Here is a 19,833-nt window from a genome sequence, read left to right as displayed (position 1 = left end):
AACTATCTCCTCTGGATGCGAAAATAATTTGTTGGCACCGACCTACATAGGAAGGAACGATCACTACGATAAAATAAGGAAAATCAGAGCTCGTACGGAAAGATACAGGTGTTGATTGTTTCCACGCGCTATACGAGTTGGGAATAATGGAGAATTGTGAAGGTGGTTCTATGTACCCTCTGACAGGAACTTAAACGTGATTTGAGGAGTATCCATGTAGATGTACTGTTGGTAATCTCAGTGTCCACAGACTGAACTACATGGAAATACCACGAAATAACTAGGAAGAGTGTAACGGAAGTTACAGCAGATGGCAGCATATTGATTGCACAGTTTTCTTCTAAAACACGTACTCTAAATCTAAACAGTGTTTCGAGAGAATTGTAGCTTCTTGCACCGAAAGTTTTCCGAGCGTATCTGCTACGTTTTCGTATAGGATATACGGTCCTCTTGCACTGCGGTTCCGAATTCGTTTGGTATCTGTTGCCCTACTTCGAAATGAATGTGCTTATATTGCTACTGCCATGCAGTTGTTTCGTGTAGGGAAAATGTAGAATACTCACACCAGATACATAGACGGAAACATACTTAACAACTTACAGTATGCAGTTACTTAAGACATTAGATACAAAGGAAGATTAAATCCATGGTAAAAAGACTATTAAAATACTCCATTAGATGCTTATGGGAGCATATCAGTGCGCAAAACAGGGCAACGTTCCGACCCTGCAAGGCAGTAGAAGCCAGACCCTGGCAGCGTAGCCTGGAATTCAGTCAATTGACAAAATTTTTAAACTTATTGCTCCCTCATCTCGCTGTCGACTAAATAGAAGACAGGACTCCACTTAAAAGAAGCACCGCTCACTCTATATAACACACCCCATTAATGTGTGGCTTACTGGCAGGTATACAGTAAAAGCGTCACAAACAGGAGGGTGCTCTCGCCGGATTAGATAGCGTTGGGTCAGAAGACGGGTATGACCCTTTCGGAAGCTAGTCACCACCAATTCGTCAAGTCTATTCCACTCTTTGCCAAACATATATGTCGTTGTAGATACCAGAATATAATGATTAACGAGTGTTGATACGTGTTGAATATAAGTCATGTGCTCTGTTTTGCAAGAGAATGACAGCTGAGATACGTCGTATATCCGTATCACAGGGCGATGGCCTCTTATGGGTAGTCGTGATTTGTGCTCTAGGTTTTGACAAAACTTTACAGCTTCATTGGAACAATGGTTTGAAATTTCAGTAAACTGACAATGGCTGTGAAGCCAAACGGGTAAAGAAGTTGACTTGTGCTTACGTCGCCATTCGCTCATAGTTGAAAATGCGGTGGGGCTACAAAATGGCGGGACTATTGCTGTAAAGCGATTTATTACTAAATCATATATGGTAGTTACTGTCACCTTCAATATACTTCTTCCTCTACCTCTACAACGTTTCATGCGAGATTTGCGTTGCTGGGAACAGTGCTGGAAGGATTTGTCTGTGGATTTCTTGATGATGAGTGACGCCATTCCTTTCACTGAAAACGGAAAGGTGCAGTGATATAGGAGAATATAAGTTTAAAGGGACTAAATACGTGCTCATTAGTCTCTTATACCCTCCCTAGCCCCCCCCCCTCCACACACACACACATACACACACACCCCGCACGACGAAATCGATCCATGCACGACTGTCGGCATCTTGAGTACACTGAGATGACAGAAGTCACTGCATATCCCATAATAAGGTAGTGCAGTAACTTGACATGGTATCGTGGCATGCTCCGAAAAACGTTGGAAGTGTCCTGCTGAAATACTGAGCTATGCTACAAGCTGTCTATAACTGCTAAAGTGTTGCTGGTGCTGGATTTTGTGCACATTCGATGGGATTCATGTTGGGCGACCTGGGTGGCCACATCATTCACTCGAATAGTCCATAATGTTCTTCAAACCTATCGGGAACAACTGTGGCCTGGATGAATTGGTGCATTGCCATTAAAAAGTGCTGTCGTTGATTTAGAACATGAAGTCCATGACTGGCTGTAAATGGTGTACAAGTAGACGACCATAATAATGTCCAGTCAAGTATCGGTTCAGTTGGACCAGAGGATCTAATCCATTCCTTGTAAACAAATCCCACGTCATTCGGAGCCACCACCAGGTTGGACAGTGTCTTGTTGACAGCTTCGGTCCGTAGGTTCGTGGAGTCTGCGCCACACTTGAACACTGCCATCAGCTTTCACCAACGGAAAACGGGACTCATCTGACCACACCACAGTCTTCCAGTCGCCTAGGGTCCAACCGAGCGGTCACTAGCCCAGGAGTGGTTCTGCAGGAGATGTCGTGGTGTTGACAAAGGCACTCGTGTCGGTCGCCTGCAGCTACAGCACATAAACTCTAAATTTCGCCCCACAATCCTAAGGGATACGTTCGTCGCACGTCCCACGTTGGTGTCTGCGTCTATTTAAGGTCACTTGCTAGTGAATATTCTTAAAAAAAAAACTGCAATTTTTTCCATCGTAAATCAATATATAGAGTTTCGTGAACAAAATGGTAGTTAAATGAATCGATTCGGGCATCGGGAACGTCCTTAAAAACAAATTTAAATGTATGTCGGTATGCGGCAACGACCGTGTTTCAGCTGCGGCTTCATTATTATTTGTATTGACCTAGAAGCGTGAGACGTGGAAAGAAACAAGATTTCACAGTACAATTGAAGGAAAGTAACGGAATGTGTTCAATCTGTAATTACATAAGACGAAACAACAGCTTTTCTCTGAGTTATTTTAATACGTTTTTCGGTTTGTATGTCAATTTTGAGACCGTTTCCCCTTGCGAAAGTAAGCGTGTATCAAGTTGAAATTGATATCACTTGCTAAGGTTGGTGGTCGCTTGGCGATGTCAAAGTTTGAAGTTTGAAGCTTGTAAGCAAAGGCAGCGAGCAGAGTTAGGGTAATTTATGCATTCGCGACGTGTCTAATTTATGCGATTCTCTCACTGTCACATGTTTGCAAGCAGAGCGCAGCGGAGTCGCATGCTCAGCAAAATTAAATTTCGCATTTAAGATGGGCCCCTGAAGCAACCAAATAGGCCAGAATAGCGCCGATGAGCAAGAAAAGGAAGAGAGAAGACGAACACCCAAACTAAGAATATTATGCAACAGATGAAATGCACCTTAACACTGAATATCCCAAGTACAAATTTTCTGACAAGCCAATTTACACACACACACACACACACACACACACACACACACACAAAATATTTGAGCTAGAGGTCTGAAATTTTTTCTGATATTTCAGGCTCCCATTTCGAGAAAAGAGTACAGAATGGTTCAAATGGCCCTGAGCACTATGGGACTTAACGTCTGTGGTCATCAGTCCCCTAGAACGTAACCTAACCAACATAAGGAGATCACACACATCCATGCCCGAGGCAGGATTCGAACCTGCGGTTCCAGATTGAAGCGCCTAGAACCGCACGGCCACACCAGCCGGCGAAGACTACAGAAACAAGCTTACTATTACCAGGAGGAAAATTATACCCTTATTAATTATAAAAAATTACCTTAATTTTGATTATCTAATTTATGTCTTTATAGTATAAAAACTATTCATTGAAATCATTTGCTTGTAGTCCACTTTTTAGATAAAAATGTCATAAATTTTTGCACAAACTCTTAAGCATCTAGGAAAAGTAGTTGATAAGTCTATAGACTTCTAACTTAGACTGGCAGGAAAATTTTTAAATTACTGATCGACATAAATCTTTATATAATAAAGTTTATATCGAAACTTTTCTGATTATTCTTATACCAAAATCTTCATCCTCAAAACACTTTCATTGTTCTAAAATTTGTTTGTATTCAGACTTCACATTACGTATTTAGACCCTCTTAAACTTTATGAAAATTGTTACTGTTTTTCCAGCCGTTCACCGGGAAGTTACCTTAATTCTGTGCTTCTTGTCACCTAGCACTGACATCTCTCCGCAAATGCCGCTGTTCTTCGTCGTTAACTGAACGCCTTCGGCCACTTTGTTAGGTATTCTCCGCAATGGCAATCTCGGAACACTGAATTCCCTAACGATTTCCGGAATGCAGTGTCCCATGCGTCTAACTCAAACTACCATTCCGCGATCAGAGTCTGTTAATTCTGTCGTACGCCCATAATCACATTGGAAACATTTTCACATGAGTCACCTGAGTAGAAAATGACATTTTCCGCCATTGCACTCCCCGTTTATACCTTGTGTAGGTGAAACTAGCGCCGTCTGTATATGTGTGTATCGCCATGCTGTGACTATTGTCATCTCATTGTGCAACTGACTGAAATCACTAAATAATGTGCAGACAATATTTTTTTAAATTTACATCTTCCGATTCTGACTGAAAACGTGATTGTACGCTAAAGACGCTGTAGTGTACGGGGAAGTGTAATGATATAGTGATATCATTGATTATTTGTTTACAGAGTCTAAACATATCTGATCGCCAGTCTCTTATTATTCATCCCACCCCCTCCTGCCACGATGCAAGCTGTGTATCACTTCTGTCTGACCAACTCACCATTCTTCATCATAACTCCGAGAGGCGCAATCCATCATGGTCAATGGGGGACAGATCCGGAGATCTTGCTGGCCAGGGTAGTTGACTTACACCTTCTAGAGCACGTTGGGTGGCACGGGATACATGCGGACGTGCATTGTCTGTTGGAACAGCAAGTTCCCTTTCCGGTCTAGGAATTGTAGAACGATGGGTTCGATGACGGTTTGGATGTACCGTGCACTATTCAGTGTCCCCTCGACGAATCACCAGAGGTGTACGGCCAGTGTAGGAGATCGCTCCCCACACCATGATGCCGGGTGTTGGCCCTGTGTGCCTCGGTCGTATGCAGTCCTGATTGTGGCGCTCACCTGCACGGCGCCAAACACGCATACGACCATCATTGGCACCATGGCAGAAGCGACTCTCATCGCTGAAGACGACACGTCTCCATTCGTCCCTCCATTCACGCCTGTCGCGACACCACTGGAGGCGGGCTGCACGATGTTGGGGCGTGAGCGGAAGACGGCCTAACGGTGTGCGGGACCGTAGCCCAGCTTCATGGAGACGGTTGCGAATGGTCCTCGCCGATACCCCAGGAGCAACAGTGTCCCTAATTTGCTGGGAAGTGGCGGTGCGGTCCCCTACGGCACTGCGTAGGATCCTACGGTCTTGGCGTGCATCTGTGCGTCGCTGCGGTCCGGTCCCAGGTCGACGGGCACGTGCACCTTCCGCCGACCACTGGCGACAACATCGATGTACTGTGGAGACCTCACGCCCCACGTGTTGAACAATTCGGCGGTACGTCCACCCGGCCTCCCGCATGCCCACTATATGCCCTCGCTCAAAGTCCGTCAACTGCACATACGGTTCACGTCCACGCTGTCGCGGCATGCTACCAGTGTTAAAGACTGCGATGGAGCTCCGTATGCCACGGCAAACTGGCTGATACTGACGGCGGCGGTGCACAAATGCTGCGCAGCTAGCGCCATTCGACGGCCAACACCGCGGTTCCTGGTGTGTCCGCTGTGCCGTGCGTGTGATCATTGCTTGTACAGCCCTGTCGCAGTGTCCGGAGTAAGTATGGTGGGTCTGACACACCGGTGTCAATGTGTTCTTTTTTCCATTTCCAGGAGTGCGTAAGTGAATACAGAGGGGTAGGAAAAATAATTCTGCAGTATTCGGAAACTTAGTGATGAAGCACAAAATTATCACTACTACCCACCGCCATGTTGTATACAGCGTAGTGGAGTTTTGCGGGCACGGGGGTAAAGTGGGTGACGAAGTATGTAAGTGTAGCGGGCACGGACGGGGGATAACCGTAGTGAAGATGAGGGTTGGAAATGGAGAAATCCACGGAGAAAAGAGACTTTATCAAAGGGCAGATAATTATTATGTAGAGTCTGTGAACGAATACCTTTAAAACGGCGAAGCTGTGCATATGTCTGCGTGCTACTGTCGTGAGCGTCTTCGGGAAAAGAATTAGGACACTGAAACTACGAATAGGTGCTAAATGGTTGGGCGTCCACGGTTCTTCACAGAACGTGTGGTTTGGAGGCTTGTATGCTCCGTGAATCATATCTGTGGTACCTCTGCCGAAATAGCACAACACTCGTGCACGCAGTGGGCACCGGACTTCCGGTATTCGACCGTCGATCAGTGGCAACGTGTTGGCTCTTCGGATGAATCACATTTTTGCTACACTAGATCGATGACCTCCACAAACGTCTCATCTTCATCGCGATGAAGGGCGGCTCGAAACGTGCAGCATGGGCGCAGGCTGGTAGGAGCAGTACTGTGCTGTGGGAGACACTTTCCTGCGATTATATGGATCGTGTGGTGGTAAGCAAAGACACAGTGACAGCATCTCTTCATGCCTGGTGTCTTCCCCGACGGCTATATCATCTTTCAGCAGTAACATTGTACGAATCTCGAAGCCAGAACCTTGCTGCAGTGGTTGGAGGAGCATTATAGTGAACTTGATGTCTTGGCGACCAAATTCGCTTGATATGTATCTTATGGATCCCATCTGGGTCGCTATCGGGCTGCATCATCGGGTCCGCAAATTAGCGTCCCGTTATTTGCGCGAATTACGTGATCTGTCTATAGACCTTTAACGGCTGATACGCAGAATCAGTGATGTATTTCGTTCCAGAGCGGACAAACAAGCTATTAACCCAGATAGTCCTGAATTATTATTATTATTATTTTAAACTGATTTTTATCTTACGTACATTCATTCACAAGGTTGTAAGGAAGAAAGTAAAAACAATTTTGAGTATTTATTTTTATTTAGTATTTCCAAAAATTGGCGTCATTCCAGAAGGACGTCAGGACAATAAGGGAACATGTTTTTCAAGTATATGACATTGCACAATTAACTTGTTTTGGTTTTTATACTTTCAAATAAACATAAATAAATTTGAGTTATGGGCTAAAACAGATAATACATACAGAAAAACAAAGAAAATAACCTATACACATATTTTATGCACTATTATGGTAAGACAAAAAGCAACAAACATGAAGTGGTTCGTCACATTTTACGCACATAGTAGTAGTTTTTTGTGGCAACTTCAACATTATCTAGAATATAGTTTTGCCGCCTAATTAGGACATCCTACGCTGATAGTGACTCTTTTGTTACTTTCGAGAATTGCAGTGATAATTCGACGAAGAAATGTCAGATGATCTATGGGTTCTTCATTGTGCCTGTAAAGATCCCTTGCATTTTGCTCTGCAATCTCTATAAAATGTGCAATGATCGGGAAATACCACCTTTTCCCCTCTTATAGAGCATCTATATAGGTATACACTTTGGTCAGCTCGATCTATGCCTCCCATATGAGTATTGTAGAAGTGTAATAAGTTAGTTGAGGCATGCTAAGCCTTTTCTTTTGTTCCCTGGAAACGGTTCTACGCTCAACAGTCTGTAACCGAGTGACCGCTACAATCCCAGTTTCGAATCCTAGGTCGGGCATGGATGTGTGTGATGTCCTTAGGTTAGTTAGGTTTAAGTAGTTCTAGTTCTAGGGGACTGGTGACCTCAGCAGTTAAGTCCCATAGTGCTCAGAGCCATTTGAACAATTTTTTGTCCAAACGTTCCATCAGTGTACATCGTTTTCTGTGAATGCAAAATGACAACATAATACCCTGACGTCCTTCTGGAAGGACGGTTGAAAACATTATTAAATTACAACTGACATAAACTTTCAATCGTAATATGAACCCATAAATAATATAGTTTACTTCCTTAAGATATTATATGACAAGTTTCAGAATTATTGACGCAGTGTGAAAGAAAATATACATACCCATCGATGACAAGGGCAGTCAGCTCGCCCATGGTGAAATCGGCCCTATTTTCAAGACACAGTTTCTCACTCACTATGAACAACAGCGTCCGACTGACTGTCGCAGTTTGCAACTGACTCTGTCTGCTTCATATAACAATGTGTCACAGTCCGTTGCAACAATGCGTTATTCGCAAAAATAAATAATTTCAACAGTGATTGACGTCGTCCTTCCAGAAGGACGTCAGGGTTATCTGGGTTGCAGGTGGTCTTTATATTTTGGCTGTTAGACATGTCTATTAAATATGTACGCGTAACATTGAAAAGCGACATGACATGCAGGGAGCGCCTAAGATATATTGTAGACAACACGAATGGTTGACGGATTTTTTGGTAGAATCCTACGGATGTGTAGCTCATCTATAGACGCGCGCACACAAGGACAACGAAGGCTAACGAACAGCGGCGGACCACTTCGTTGGCAGATCTCTGCTTTGTGTGTACTGGCAACTAATCGTAACCAACGAAGAGGATAGCCTTGGTTGCGTTTCGCTCTGATGACAATAACATCAAACCGTTGGCTGTTGGTCGGTGTCGGGACTCTTGTCTCGGTACGGACCCCGGTGCGAATCTTCATTGGTTCAGTAGTGATTTATTGTGTTTCTAAAACGGGTGTGGATTAAAGTTCTTGACGACAGTCTCAAGGCTCATTTAGTATGTTTCATTGATCAGTTTAGCTTTTTAATAGAACAAGAGCATCATCAGAACCTCTTTTACAGTTTAACGTACAAGAGCTGGCTGTGGCTGTCCTGAAAAACTGTCGCTGTTTTTCCTGCAGGCTATGCCTGCTCTCGGTAATGGTGTGTATTTATTGTGTTTAAAAATAATGGAGTATGGAGTGGAATATAGACGGAGCATTAAAGCTGACGAATTTTATCGCGAATGGGCCCTACGACCAGCTATTATAAAATCAAATTGAAAAGAGAGAGAAATGTGTAGGATGTGAGAAAGAAAGTAGAGTCTTTGTTGGCATCTTTTGCCGTGAACGATAAAGGGTAACAAAATTGGGAATCATCATTAATCTCTCTGCTGCAGGTACAGCTTTCCCTAAAGCAGGTATCACCTCTGGAAATTTTAGGGCCTTCACTATTCAATCACCATTCGAAATACGTAGCTTTTATTCGGAAAAAAGTTATGAAGTAGCTCATATTCCAACTCAGCTTTAAGTTAGACATTAATTTGGTCCCACCACCGTGTTCCCTTGCTTTGGAAACAGAGGTTGCTCACCGGCGTCGTTTCTTTTTCTGGTGATCAGCTAACCGCAGTAAAGTAAATGCTGCACATGCGACGACTGCTAAACCCTCTTCTTCCCTCATAATATCGGCCGGTGAAATTATGATTAAAGCTCTACTTTATAACAATAACAAAACGGGAGGAGCGTCGGCAAATTATCGTTGGCAGTTACGATTCCACATGGGTGAATCCCTTGGCCCCAAGCCCTTCGTTTGTTGACGATGAGAAGTCGAATGCCAACGCCTTGGCGACTAATGATCGGTCGAGTCCATTGCCTATCATTCGTGGGCCTTCATTGGCCTCATGTGCTCGAACCTGATACAGGAGACGCTGTATGCATCACCTGTGCGAACGATTCTTGAAAACTGCTTGCTTGTTGAAATCCCCACTACGGCGATTAAAGGTGAGACATCGTATCAACTCATAGACTTCCTGCTATATTTGTTAGCAGTAGCTTCGATCACCTGCGAGTGTTAGGGAAATGCTCCGCCATCTCCATTGGGAACCATTGGAGATAAGAAGGAAAAGTTCTTTTGGTGAAACGCTGACAAACAAGGATTTGCGAGAGTTTTCCGAATGGTTCTACCGTCGGCCACATACATATAGCGCGAGGACCCTGAAGACAAGAGAAATAAGGGCTCGTACGGAAGCATATAGACAGTCGTTTTTCCGTAGCTGCATATGCAACTGGGACATGGCAAGGGATGAGTATTAGGGGTACAGTCTCCGTCATTCTTCGGATGGTGGGGTGCGGAGTAGGTAGTTATGTAGATGCAGACGTAGAATATAATTCTTCAATAAATTCGAATCTATTTTCTGCTTTCCCTACTGGTATGTTTACATGGTTGTTCCACGATTAATCGACCCGGAAAGAAATACCCACAATGTTGTTGAAGGCTACAGTCGCTTCCAGTAATTGACTGCCGATCGCACATCCAAACGATATCGGATACCTTCTAATATTTAGGTGCATTACTAAGGCTTTATTTACGTTTACAAATATGCCAATCCTGGTACTTCGCACTAATCATCTATAAATCTTTCTAGATATCGTAATAAGCCACAATGATTTTCTGGAAAAAAGTTCCTTGGTTCTCGGGGTGATATGTTACCAATGTCTAGCTGTTATAAATTTTTGCCGTAACAAAGTATAACATATACGATCAATACTATTTACAGAAGTAGGCCCTCGCGTGGATCTTACATTTTCAGCACATGGGATTTCGTTTCCACTATTTTCCTTAGTTGCATCTCCTCTGCCATTTCAATCAACACCATAAACCACTGCATCTTTTTATTTGCAGGACATGAGAAATACTGCATAGTACTACTACTCATTTTGACTCTGAAGCTTTTAATAGAATTCCTCACTTCGCCTTAATCTCTTCAAACACGAACAGAAGAGTGAACAAACGGTATTACATCACTGGATGACAATGAAAGTAGGGCCTCCTCGAATTACATTTTAAAATTTGACCACATAAGACAATTATTTATTTCTATGACTATTCAAATTCACATTTGGAACGATTCAAATTTTAATCTGCAGGTCGATGTTACAGTTACGTAAGTCTACGAGATTAGCTGCCGTTACACCTAAGACGAATGCCGGCATACCATTTACAAATGCCTCTTTCGTAGACGAAATCTAATGTCATACCTGCTTTTGGCAATAACGTTATTGATGTATGATTTTTCCTGCCTCGTAACATAAATAAAATGTAGCTTTTCTCTTTGAAAAAATTGAAGGTGTTGCGTCTCCGGGCGTATCTCCGGTAATAATGGTATAACAATGTCGCCTCCCTGTACACAACTGTATTGTCCGCGAGTTGCGTCGTAAATATGAGAACTTTATGTGCCATATAATTTACAAAGGGGGAAACAAAACTCTAACCACAACATAACAGAGATTTCTGGAGGACATTTTCTGAGTATTTTGATATAAGGTTCCCGAAGATTCCCTCGGCCCGATATTGGTTGATTCCATTTAGCTTCCTTATTACTCTCATCTACATTTGTATTAATACTGCACTAAAAATATCTTCACAATGGTGTAGGTGTCGACGAAGGAAGTTGTGTGTCTTCTTTGCAGACAAAGTTGTTCGTCTCATTAACGGTACTTCATGCTGACATCACATTTCGTGCTCTGGCTTTCGTTCTGTACCGCCCTGAACAATCTGAGGTTTGTATTTCTGTCACTATTGATTCTAAGTTAACAGTGATACGAGGCATGTTGAGAAAATAAGTAACATTATAAAATTACACAATATGTTTGATACACGCGTTGGCTATTTTTCCACATAGTCGCAATTCCGTGGAGTGCTTTGGCGAGCCATGGCGCAAGCTTGTTTATACCCTCCTTGAAGAATACTATTCCCTACGTCAGTACTTCTTTCTGAAGTGTTCTGCTGTTGAAAATTTAATTCCATTCATTTGCTCCTTCAGGGAGGTGAAATGACGATACTCTGAAGGCGCCACGTCAGGGGAATACGGGAGATGATTCAAAACACCGAAAGCATATGACTCCTCCTTGGTGGCTAAGGCTGTGTGAAAGCGAGCTTTGTCATGCGACAAGCACATTCTCTCGTCAGCATCCCATTCTTTTGCTTAGAATGCTCCTTTGGAGCTTTTAGTGTCTCGCAATATAGTTGTGCATTGATGGCCTCCCCTTGAGGCAGAAATTCAACCCCATAACACTGAGGCCATGATTTTTTTGCGCAAAGTCATTGTTTTGAATTATTCTCCAGATGGGGAATTCTTGTGATGCCACTGCGGCGACTGTCTTTTTGTTCCAGAAGTGAGGGATTTTCAAACATTGCTGACGCGCGGGGGTTGTGCCGAATTAGATCTCCCCGCTTTCTCAGTTTCAATCCCTGGGAAGCTGAGTAAATATATCATATACCTGGCAAACGAGCAGATCTTGAAACAATTTTGGTCGCGAAATTTCATTGTTTTATTTAGTTGGTTGTTGAGGTATTTGGCTGTAGCTCGTGACAATACGTTTACCGTTTAGACATGATCAGAATTTAGTAGCAGTATCAAGTGGCTCATATTACCAATGCTAAGATTTAATAGCTCCGGTCTGCCGAGCGCTGTTGGCAAGCGGGGTGCTCTCAGCACTTGTGAGGCAGACTGAGGAGCTACTTGATTGAGAAGTCGCGGCTCCGGTCTCATAAACTGACATACGGCCGGGAGAGCGGTGTGCTGACAACGTGCCCCTTCATATCCGCATCTAGTGACGCCTGTGAACTGAGGATGACAAGGCGGTCGGTCAGTACCGTTTGGCCTGCCAAGGCCTGTTCGGACGGAGTGTAGATTTAAGATTTAGTAGCAGCCCATTAAGTTCATTTTTGTTGAAACTTCCTGTCAGGTTAAAACTGTGTGCAGGATCGTGATTCGAACCCAGGACAAGGAGCGCTTGTGTCGCAAGTTACTGAGGAGAACTTCTGTGGAGTTTGGAAGGTAGGTTATGACTTACTGGCGGATATAAAGTTTGAGGAATTGGCGTGAGTCGTGCTCGGGTAAATCAGTTGTGGCCGCGCGGAATTTGCCGAACCCTCTCAGGCGCTGCAGTCATGGACTGTGCGGCTGACCCCGGCGGAGGTTCGAGTGCCCCCTCGGGCATGACTGTGTGTGTTTGTCCTTAGGATAATTCAGGTTAAGTAGTGTGTAAACTTAGAGACTGATGACCTTAGCAGTTAAGTGCCATAAGAGTAAAAAAAAATTAAAAATCTGGTGGTGGAGGACTTCATTGCGAAAGTCAGTTTCCACAGGTTCGAGATAAGGTCGGGCAAAAAGTGCCAATCTGCCAGGAGGTTTCAAATGAGAGCACACTCCACTGGATAGTGATAATTCATTCAGGAAATTAATTTTCCATTTCTTTCCACTACACGTTTGTCCACAAGTTAAATATAATGAGTGCAATAAAGCAAGTTTCATTAGCAGTACAACGGACATATTACTAAATACCTTTCCTGTGAAGCAGATGGTTCGTCAGACTATATCCATAGTGCCAACTGACGGGCGATTAAATTTCCTCATGTTTTCGAGGATTTCTCTCTACAAATGTAGCCGCAATGTCTGCTCCATGATGCGGAAATTGTTACACGGGAGAAATTAAACCGGCAGGACAGGTAGATTCGGTAGTTCACTATCGTCCATGAAGTAGAGAAGTTGATCAGGCTCTTTATACACTGAAGCGCTAAAGAAACTGATATAGAGATAAGTATTGGAATAGACATATGTAAACCGGCACAAAACTGCGCTGAGTTCGGCAACGCCTATATAAGACAACAAGTGTCTGGCGCAGTTGTTAGCTCGATTAATGCTGTTACAATGGCACGTTATAAAGATTTAACTGATTTTGAACGTAGTGTTATAGTCGGCGCACGAGGGATGGGACACAGCATCTCCGAGGTAGCGATGAAGCGGCGATTTTGCCGTACAACAATTTCTCTTGTATATCGTGAGTATCAGGAATCCGGTGAAACATCGTTGCGGTCGGAAAAAGATCCTTGAAGAACGGGACCAACGATGACTGAATAGAATCGTTCAACGTGACAGAAGTGCAACCCTTCCGCAAATTGCTGCAAATTTCAATTCTGGACCGTCAACAAGTGTCAGCGTAAGAACCACTTAACGAAACATAATCGATATGGTTTTCAGAGCCGAAGGCCCACTCGTGTGCCCTTGATGACGGCACGACACAAAGTTTTACGCCTCGCTTGGGCCCGTCAACCCCGACATTGGACTGTTGACGACTGGAAACATCTTGCCTGGTCGGACGAGTCTCGTTTCACATTGTGTGGAACAGATGGACGTCTGTGGATATGCAGATAACCTCGTGAATCAATGGACCCTGCATATCAGCAGGGGACTGTTCAAGCTGGTGGAGGCTTTGTAATTGAGTGGGGCATGTGCAGTTGGAGTAATATTTCTAGATACTACTCTAGTAGGTGACACGTACGTAAGGACCCTGTATGATCACCTGTATCCATTTATGTGCATTGTGCATTCCGACGGAATTAGGCAATTCCAGCAGGACAATGCGACACACCAGACTTCCAGAATTGCTACAGAGTGGCTCCAGGAACTCTCTTTTGAGTTTAAACACTTCCGCTGGCCACCACACTCCCCAGAAATGAACATTACTGAGCGTATTTGGGATGCTTTGGGACATGCTGTTCAGAAGAGATCTACACCACCTCGTACACTTACGGATTCTTGGACATCCCTGCAGTATTCATGGCGTCACTTCCCTCCAGCACTACTTCAGACAATATTCAAGTCCATTTCATGTGTTGTTGCTGCACTTCTGGGTGCTCGCGGGAACTCTACACGATATTCGGCAGGTGTACAAGTTCTTTTGGCTCTTCAGTGTACATTTAGCTACACACCGACAAACATATGAAAGGAAAGTACAGTTACAAATTCCATAGTTGTCTCTTTTTCCTTTTGAGGAAAGAGACAGCTATGGAAGCTCTAAGTGTACTTCCATTGCATATGTCTGTTGGTGTGTAGCGTTACACAGATGTCAGTGAATAAGACAAAAGATATTCCTTGATTGTTATGTCAATCGAAGTGAATCGACAGATTTAAAGCAAAACATTTAGCAGAAGCCCACAAACACCGGTAAATCTGACGAAATAACTAGATTACAAAGATAACTAAAAGTAGTTCTGTTAGTGTTATTGCATGAAACCGTCACTCCTCAGTTTCTTTTCTCAGTCGGAGCTGCTTGCAGTCGCCTATTCTCCTTCGCTCTGTCCCTCAAACAACCATTCAAACACACGTAATAAGCGAACACGCACACACACACACACACACACACACACACACACACACACACACACACACACACACACACACACAAACACACACAAACACACACACACACACGACGCACATGCACGCTCGCGCTCATTCTCACACTGACGCACGCGAACACATGTACACCGATGTGAGAGTTCATTTTATGTTAGTTCTGAGGATTATGCTATCGGCTTTTAGATCTTTGTGAGACTTTCTCTTTTATTTTTTGCTCCTCTTTCCAAGTTCACAAAAAACATGCCGACGGCATTAACGGGAAACACTATTAAAAGCTGTAATTGAAAACGCGAACGAGCAGATGTAATCTTCTGATTTGTTTGGGCGGCGATTATAGGAATTCTGCTCCCTAAAACATGCTGAGAGAGTGTGTAAGTGTCAGAGAGAGAGAGAGAGAGAGAGAGAGAGAGAGAGCGAGAAAGAGGGAGAGACAGATAGAGAGAGAAACGGCTCTTTTAATCAGACGCTCAAGTCTACAGTGTGTCCTGAATCCGACAAAAAAGAAATCATGGTTTCCTCCCACATTCAACGAATAAAATGCATTTCGCCGTAGGCCTCAGTATTGACCTGTTTCGTAAAATTTAATACTTGCTTTCAGTTTGTTTACCGAACAAACAAGCACCGGAACTAAAAGCGAGGTACACGATTTTGTAGAGCACGTAATGTTCAATTTACTCTGTGTTTGTTATTGGCACAGAAATAATAACGATCAAATATATAGTGCGGGAGTGAAACGCTCATGCAATATGCCACAATCGTTTTTAATATGCTATGCTTCAATACCATGTTAATACACAGGAGATGATTACAATCCAATAATAATAAATCAGTCATATATGTTTGTCTCGCTTTTGTTAGCCATAGCTTTTAGGTTACTGATGAATATAATATCGTACTGACCTTTTTTTCATATAGTTTGCAACATGCTTCAGATTTCCCAGTTGGATTGTATACATAGTTCTTTGTATTATTTTTTTGTGTCACTGACGCACTCTACTAACTGGTTCTGATTTGTACCATACTTGAGAATTTGTTTCTTCAGCCACTATTTCAACGCTGCCTGATAATAATGAAAGTGCGTTGTATTTCTTTTATTTCATTCACTTCTTGAAGTCAGTGCATGGTATCGCAGATATTTACTGAGGTTTATAAAGTCGATTTCGCTTCCTAATACATCACTGAGATTTTGGTTAACGTCAGTATAATTCAATATAAAGGAAAACTACTTGTATGACGTAAAATTTGCAAATATTTTTGTTTCTGTTCCTTCCGTCAGTGATCTGTACGTATGACTGATTCATAGAAGAGTCACATCCGTGTCTGCTGTACATGTAAAACCACCGCCTTCATCTCGCAGTGAGAGTAATAGCGCCAACAGCTGGAAAACTCTTGCGTAGTGAAACGACCGCCACTCAAGGCACATACTTTAATTCCGCTATTGTTTCTCCGGTTATCACACATCAATAGGGTCAGCCAGAGAAGTGGACAATGTTGTAGGCTCTCAACAGTCTACACTCTGGTACTACGACATTCAAGACCGGACTACAGAGGTGGGGCCTCTCTGTGGAGCTGGTGTTTTGAAAGTGTGATGCGGTACAGTCTAACAACCATCTACTATCTTATTCTTCATCTCCTGTCACTCTCACCAGAAGAGATCCGATGAGGGCGACACCGCATACACCCGTAGTGGCCAGTTTTGGTAAACCAGTATACAGGGCGGAGAAAAATTGTCACGAAATTTTAACCCTGCATAGGTGATGCTAGTAGGAACCAAAATTACCAATGTTGAGTAAGTCGACAACGCACCTTTTTTTAAACTACGGAAACTTGGCGCCACGCGCTCCGATTGGTCGTGAAGTTGCTCTTGAAACGTTCCCTTAGAAGAATTAATAATATACTGTGCTGATAAACCTCTTACGTTATTTGATTTCTAAACTGCTGAACAGAACTGAACGTACTCAGACATTTAGCTTTTTACCTATTCTGATCAACACTAAGCTGACACACAATATTTTTAGCCAACGCAATCTGACTTTCAGTAATCCCTACAAAAGAATGGCCCTGACTAGTATTAACATTTACCTATCACAAATAACTTACCTCCCAAAAATCTTCGTTACTCGAACTACAGCAATACAGTGAGCGCCGCTACTGCCAGCTACATAAAAGATTCAAACTACTGAAGGCACTAACTACTGATAGGCAGAGTTAGCAAATGAAAGATCTTGATAGAGAACAAACAATTTATTTACCTTAATAGTGTTCAAAATCATTATATATATATATATATATATATATATATATATATATATATATATATATATACACTCCTGGAAATTGAAATAAGAACACCGTGAATTCATTGTCCCAGGAAGGGGAAACTTTATCGACACATTCCTGGGGTCAGATACATCACATGATCACACTGACAGAACCACAGGCACATAGACACAGGCAACAGAGCATGCACATTGTCGGCAATAGTACAGTGTATATCCACCTTTCGCAGCAATGCAGGCTGCTATTCTCCCATGGAGACGATCGTAGAGATGCTGGATGTAGTCCTGTGGAACGGCTTGCCATGCCATTTCCACCTGGCGCCTCAGTTGGACCAGCGTTCGTGCTGGACTTGCAGACCGCGTAAGACGACGCTTCATTCAGTCCCAAACATGCTCAATGGGGGACAGATCCGGAGATCTTGCTGTCCAGGGTAGTTGACTTACACCTTCTAGAGCACGTTGGGTGGCACGGGATACATGCGGACGTGCATTGTCCTGTTGGAACAGCAAGTTCCCTTGCCGGTCTAGGAATGGTAGAACGATGGGTTCGATGACGGTTTGGATGTACCGTGCACTATTCAGTGTCCCCTCGACGATCACCAGAGGTTTACGGCCAGTGTAGGAGATCGCTCCCCACGCCATGATGCCGGGTGTTGGCCCTGTGTGCCTCGGTCGTATGCAGTCATGATTGTGGCGCTCACCTGCACGGCGCCAAACACGCATACGACCATCATTGGCACCAAGGCAGAAGCCACTCTCATCGCTGAAGACGACGGGTCTCCATTCGTCCCTCCGTTCACGCCTGTCGCGACACCACTGGAGGTGGGCTTGCACGATGTTGGGGCGTGAGCGGAAGACGGCCTAACGGTGTGCGGGACCGTAGCCCAGCTTCATGGAGACGGTTGCGAATGGTCCTCGCCGATACCCCAGGAGCAACAGTGTCCCTAATTTGCTGGGAAGTGGCGGTGCGGTCCCCTACGGCACTGCGTAGGATCCTACGGTCTTGGCGTGCATCCGTGCGTCGCTGCAGTCCGGTCCCAGGTCGACGGGCACGTGCACCTTCCGCCGACCACTGGCGACAACATCGATGTACTGTGGAGACCTCACGCCCCACGTGTTGAGCAATTCGGCGGTACGTCCACCCGGCCTCCCGCATGCCCACTATACGCCCTCGCTCAAAGTCCGTCAACTGCACATACGGTTCACGTCCATGCGATGGAGCTCCGTATGCCACGGCAAACTGGCTTACACTGACGGCGGCGGTGCACAAATGTTGCACAGCTAGCACCATTCGACGGCCAACAACGCGGTTCCTGATGTGTCCGCTGTGCCGTGCGTGTGATCATTGCTTGTACAGCCCTCTCGCAGTGTCCGGAGCAAGTATGGTGGGTCTGACACACCGGTGTCAATGTGTCCTTTTTTCCATGTCCAGGAGTGTATATATATATAAACAAAAATTTACGGTCTCTGAAGGACACACATCCAGATCATCCGCTCTCAAAACTCCGCCATCTCTCTCCCCACATCCACCACTGCTGGCGGCTCACCTCCAACTGCGCAACGCTATGCTCTGTTCACATCCAGCTGCCCAACACTAAATAGCAAGTTCCAAGAATGCCACCCTGCCACAGACTGCGCACAGCACAGCCAGTGATTTTCAGACAGAGCGCTACGTGGCGTTACCAACATAAAAACCTAAACAGCCTACTTACACTCTGTTACCGTTCGCCAGTTGTCGGGCAGTGCTGTGGTTGTCGGTTCACACATACAAACGTCCCTCGCCCCGTCACTGCCCCAACGTCATTCGCACACGTGTCGAGTAAGTCTTGCTGTTTGTCTCCACCTTACGTCACAGGCTTTCACACGTAATCTTCGCTTAGGAGCACACACACGTCACCTGCGACTAGGTCATACGCTAAGCATGGCGGCACAGTATTCGTTTGAAGAACAACGAGATATTGGTTTTGTGTATGGACTAGCCGACGGTAATGCGCAAGAAGCTCGAAGGTCGTGTAAAGAACGGTACCCAGGAAGACGCCACCCACACCGGCAAACGTTTACATAAATTCACCAGCGACTTTGTGAAACAGGCCTGTTAGCTGGATATCATCGTAATGCTGGAAGACCTCGAACACGACGGGCTGCGGCACTTGAAGAGCCTGTTTTCGAACGCTTCGAGGAAGCACAAACTACAAGTACTCGGGCGGTTGGGCACAACATGGGGTCACATATGGGTTTGTCTGGGGGGGTTGTGATGGACAGCATTCATTTAGTTTCCACTCTGTCCAAGACCTAAATCCTTTGGCGGACTATGAATACAGGCTAGGGTTTTGCCGGTGTTTTCTGCGACTTGCACGAGATCCCGACTTCCCCGCCATTGTGTTATTTACTGACGAGTACACCTTCCATCGGGATGCCCTTTGCAACACTCGGAACGTTCATTACTTGGGCAAGGAGAAATCCCCACGTCACGTGCGTCCAAGGACACCAGGAACGATTTTCGCTCAACATTTGGGGAGGCATTGTAGATGACCATCTGATTTGACCAGTCCTTTATCTTCTCGACTTACCAGGGCAAACTACGTTCACTTTTTGCGAGAAACTCTACC

The sequence above is a fragment of the Schistocerca gregaria genome, chromosome 5 (assembly GCF_023897955.1).
Source record: "Schistocerca gregaria isolate iqSchGreg1 chromosome 5, iqSchGreg1.2, whole genome shotgun sequence".
Taxonomy (NCBI): domain Eukaryota; kingdom Metazoa; phylum Arthropoda; class Insecta; order Orthoptera; family Acrididae; genus Schistocerca; species Schistocerca gregaria.
The sequence above is the reverse complement of the archived record's forward strand: the minus strand, read 5'-3'. Positions refer to the sequence as shown.